The following is a 5,593-nucleotide window of genomic DNA, read 5'->3' as shown; positions in this document are numbered from 1 at the left end:
ATTTTAAAATGATTTTATTGAATATTTATTCTCATAAATGCTAAAATTGCTCCTAAAATTATTTTTATTGTTTTATAATTTTATTTATTATTTTTAGGAGTTTATAAAATTTAGAAATCAATATTTTATTGATAAATTATTTTTTTTTACTGATTTTCTGAATTCTACTTAATTGTAAAATCAGTATTTAATTCTAGAATGTTTCAAAAATTATGAAAATTTTATTTTATTAACTTTTAAATATTTCAAGAATTATAAAAAAAATTCGGAAGTTTTCTGGCTTTTATTTAACCCAACATTTGTTCGTTAAATTGTAAAATGCGGGTACGTAACGCGTTTTAAAAATACTTTAAAAATTTTGGAAACTTTGTTTTAGTAATTTTAAATTGTCCCGAAAATTTTAGAAACTATTTTGATAAATTTTAGGGTCATTTTATTCGTTAATTGTTCGTTAAAATGTTAAGTGCAGTGTTGTATTCGGATTAATAAAAGAAAAAAAGGGGTGCAGGGTTTAAAACCGGGTTTGACCCGTCTCATTTTTTTCAGCCCTCTCTCTCGAAATCTCTCATGTCTCCCATCTCTTTCTTCACTCTCTTTCTCCCTCCTTTTCGTTTCCCTCTCTCTCCGCCTGCTATTTCTGCGGTTTCCGGCCGCCGCCCTTGTTTCTCCGGTGAGTTTAATCGCCGCCCTATGTCCTGTTTTCCGGCGAGGATTCGCCGCCTTTTCCGTGTCGCACGTACTGTGCGCGTTAGTGTTGTGTGTGTGCTTAAGTGTGTATATGTGTGCCCTGGGTGTGTGTTCGTGTTCGTTATTTGCGATTGTTAGTGGCCTCCTTCTGTTTCTTTCCCGGCTGTGCTTTTGTTTCCGGTGAGGCGCGTGTGTTGTGTGCGTGTGCTTATCGGGTTAAAATTTTAATATATATTTTGTTCATTTTGTTTCTGCAGGGAATTTATTTTGAGTAATTTCGTGAAATAAAATTTTGTGTGGAAAAATAATTCGATTAATCGGTGAAACCCGTGATTTTGGAATCCGAATCGGGTACCTCCGGGTTTACTGCCGTCGACAATGAGTTTTAAAACGAGGCGACGGTGGACTGTGATGATTTTATTCTGAGTCCTACGTTTATAAATTTAATAAAATTAGTTGTAAAATAAATTTCGAAACGAAAATGAATAATAATAATTAATAAAGCAATTTCGTATCAGTGAATGGGATTGATGAATTGATTTGGGAATTATTTGGTATTGCGTTTGTGTTGTGATTGACGTCGAAATGATTCGACAGGTAGGCCGATAAATAAAGGAAACGCTGCCCGATTTTCGAGAAAATTAATTCCGAAAATACGGGAACATAACTTGTAATTGTCGGAAACGTTGAACGAGGATATAATTGAACTTTATGAAACCTATCTACGTGACGTGATAAGATATTTTGTGAATAATCGATTACCCTATTTTATTCAAAATGATAAATATACATATTTTCTGAAAATAAATACCGAACCGAGTTTCGAAGATGTGAACCATAATTGCTATGTGTATTTCGATAATACATATAAATACAAGTTGGGTTATGAAATTGTATGGGTAGAATAGGGTGGCGGTTTGATGTTAAGCTTAAGCGGTTATCTAAATTAGGGTATTTCAACCCTGTAGGTTTTAGATGAAAGACCGAGACGTGACATCGGACTAGGAACGATCTAGTGATTAGACGTCGAGATCAACGAAGTTCCAACCGAAGGGTCTGAATGTTGGGATCGTATCGAGAATAGGATAGTAAGTGGATGATAAAGCCGAACGATCAAAGTCGAACCAAAGTTAACCAGTAATAACGGTTAAAGCTTATTGAGGCAAGTATCCCTATCATCACTTATTGTTCAAGTGATATTAATTTTAGGTCTTCTTACGAAAGTATTCATGATTTCCTTTTAAATACTGCAAGTATTCCAGATTTTCTGCAAATATTTATTCGTTCCTATTCTAAGTTCGGAATAGTTAAATGTTTTACATTTCGCTGCAATTACTCATATTATGTATGTTCTTTTATTCTTGTTCCTGTAATTCGATTGCTCTCTTGAGCAAATACCCATTCTTTCGGGTTATTTACGAACCCTGAATTGGGATGTTTTGAATTCAAAATGATTTGACATCAAAACACTCTACGGGCTGGATAGTGATATTTTGGGGATTGAGTTTTACTTAATCCTGAGGACCGAGTTATGACTGGTGCCTCGAGATGGGCTGTAGTGCCTGGGGACCCGACTAGATCTATATATTGAGATATAGATCTGCATTATATTCTGACTGATCAGCAGAGTATAGATGTGAACTAGTGTCCAGTCTAATTTATTGTTGATCGCCATTAATGGCATTCCTTCTTGAGAAAAAAAATGTGATTATGGATTAAAGTTAGTTTTCCTTAGCACTCAGTTTCGGGTAATTACAATGTTTCCAAATAAATTCGAGGTTCAGATTGTTGCTACAGCATTAGTTGCTCAGTGATAGTTAGAATCTTGAATGAATTGAGATCTTCTTAATTATTCAACCCGTCCTTATCAGGTTGGTTTAGCAGGCTAAGTCTATGGAAACTTAGTCGATAATGATGGATACTGAATAGTTAGGAATTTCTTGAACGTCGTTTTATGAATAGTTGTTGCATTCGTTGCTCAGGTATGAAGTGTTACCAGAATCTATTTTGAAAACACGCGATCTCTGAAGCTCTTATAAAATGTCATTATTTCCTATGTGATTTATAGCAATGTAAATCAAATTGATTTTAAGATAATGAAATATATCCTTTAAATGATTTCGTGTTTCGCTCTTCAAAATATTTCAGAGATTTGGTCCGGAAGTTTTCTTTGATATTAATGTTTGAAACTCAAAATATATACTTGCTGGGCATTTTTGACTCACTCTTGCTTTGTAAATTTTTATTTCTGCCAGAAACAGATAAGGATTAAAGTGAATAGCTTCGATAAACAGCAGAAGTTAGAGAAATTTCCGTTGCGAGAAGTTGAAGGTGTTAGAAGAATGTGACAAGAGCATTAGTTCAAAGGGATTTATACTTGTATTATAGTTGAAGTGAGTATTAGAAGGTTAGATTCTTGTTTCATACCATAACCTGTAAACGATCCGGATTCAAGGGGTTCTTTATTTATTTCTTTATTTTATGTAAAGATTGTTTAGTGGCACCAAATCTTGACCCCGGATTTGGGGTGTTACAATACAACTACTAAGGTGTATGATGGTTCATTGTGTTGTTGTGTGTTTCACGCGTGCGCGCGCACACGCGCCGCCGCCCCGCCCCGCTGCCCCGCACCGCACCGGACCGGGTCGAAGGACTATTTGGGCGAATGTCTCAGCGTCTCACGTACGCGAGGCGACCTGGGCGAGAATTTTAATTATTTATTTATCAGTTTGGGCCTGGTTATTATTGTTGGGCTGGGTTCAGTTGCTGAATTGGGCTAAGTCAGTTCGTGAGTAGGCTTAGTCATATTCGTTTGATACATTGAACCTGGACTATGATATATATAACATTGTAACTGATAATATTTTAAATTAATATTAAATCTGATATAATAATGTGAGTGATAAATGTAAAGCTGTTACAATGGTATTTTAAATTCAAAAATCATTAGTTTTTATTTATTTATTAGTTGTGCAGTTTAATTCTTATATTAATAGTGTGGTCAGTTACACTTAGCCTCTACTATAAATAGAGGACTAAGTAGCTGAGTTTGGACACAACACACATATATTCTCTTCTCTTCTCTGCATTCTCTTTTCTCCCAAATACAAGTCTGAGCTGCTTTGTTTTTCTGGCGACCGAGGTGCTAGTCGTGGTGGAGTTTCTTATTGTTGTGAACATATAACCCCCAGCTGTTTTATCCTGGTGGATACATTGCAAGCATCTCAACGCAGCAGCTGGGGGCAATTATCTCTTCAAGAGCAGTTAGGACTTCTAGCAAGGCCTGGCGACTCAGCTGTAATTTTCTTGGTGTTTTGTATTTGTTGGCTACCATCTTTTCCAGTCACTATATCGCTCTGTTACAGCTATGGTTACGGGTACAATTTCTGTTCTCACTTCGGTATTTCAGTTACTGATATGTCTATTGTTTACCTGCATACTTTGTTGCGTTAACTATTATCTTGGCCTTGGCTTCCTAAATACGATATATAATTGCCTCTATGTTACTATAATAGTTAGTATTATTTCCAACATTTCCTGGGAGGCTTTTTTTTCGCATAATACGATGAGGGCTAATAAGCTTTAAGGAGACAGTTTTGTACTGGACTCGAGTTTTTATATCCTTCACATTCGCAATATACTTCCCGTCTCCGTTCTTTTTCTGTTATTCGATTATCTGTTTTACACGCACACACCTATACGTAAATTTGTTTCTACACAAATTGTTGCTAACACATCTTTAGCTCATAGTTAAACCATAGAAAATTTGACAAGTAGTTCATTAAATTTGCTTCTGCTGCGAAGATGAGGTTTCTCCAATTTCTTCTTAATTAATGCTAATCTGGTTTAAGAATAGTCCTTCTAATAATATAGGTTTGTAGATTTTACTCAGATCCTTGATGTAATAAATGTTCGGAACCTTGAAGAAGAATGTTATCTTTATCTATGCTCAATAAATACCAGTTTTTTTTTTGCCCGCTCTCCGCGCACGGGCGTCAAATTTTTTTTTAAAAAAAAAAAGATATATGAATTAATTACTATAGTAACATTAGTTTTTACTTAAATTGAAATTGTATTAAGCGATATTAAATTTAACACAGTCATTATTTTATCCGCACTTGGCGTGTGGGCGGAGTTTTTTTACCGAAGATTATTTTAAAAGAGATTGCCACGTCTTTTCAAATATATTTATATTAATTATATAAATTTAAAAGACGTTTGAGAATGAATTACAGTTGAAATATTATTTATTTTGAAATATATTATTCTTGTTATATTTGAAAATTCACCCCTTTTAACACATAACTTAGTTTATTATTAATTTAAATTAAAGAGTATTTAACTCAGATGACATTACTTATATATATATTTAAATTATAATGGCATAATTTAGCTTAGATTTATTATTTAAGACGTCATTGAAATTATGTATTTAACTTTATCATTGAATTTGTTGCGCAAGAAGTGATATTATTTCTTTTTTTTAAAGTATATTATAAGAGGTAAAGTATAATTTATGTACCTCATAAATAATTGAACCTATATATATTAAAGAGAACCCAAAATCTACACAACCAACTCTTTTAACCAAAACATCTTAATATGTGCCTTTTTCCACAAAGGAGACAAAAAATTAAAATTATTATATTTTAATAAAGTATAACAATTTATTGATACTGATACAATTAAGGCATCCAAAATCCAATAATTCGGTTTTTTAATTTTTTTTGTAAGTATATAATATTATGGAGTATAATAGCCAATAAAGAAAAGTAAAATTGTATTATTAAGTATTTATTTTTTCATTTTCTTTATACTGAACGGTTTTTTCCGTATCTCAGAAAAATAACAATACAAGTCAATCTGTCTCGTGCATCCCATCCCGTACATGTAGAACATTTTTACA

The sequence above is a fragment of the Apium graveolens genome, chromosome 5, assembly GCF_009905375.1.
Source record: "Apium graveolens cultivar Ventura chromosome 5, ASM990537v1, whole genome shotgun sequence".
NCBI lineage: Eukaryota > Viridiplantae > Streptophyta > Magnoliopsida > Apiales > Apiaceae > Apium > Apium graveolens.
The sequence above is the reverse complement of the archived record's forward strand: the minus strand, read 5'-3'. Positions refer to the sequence as shown.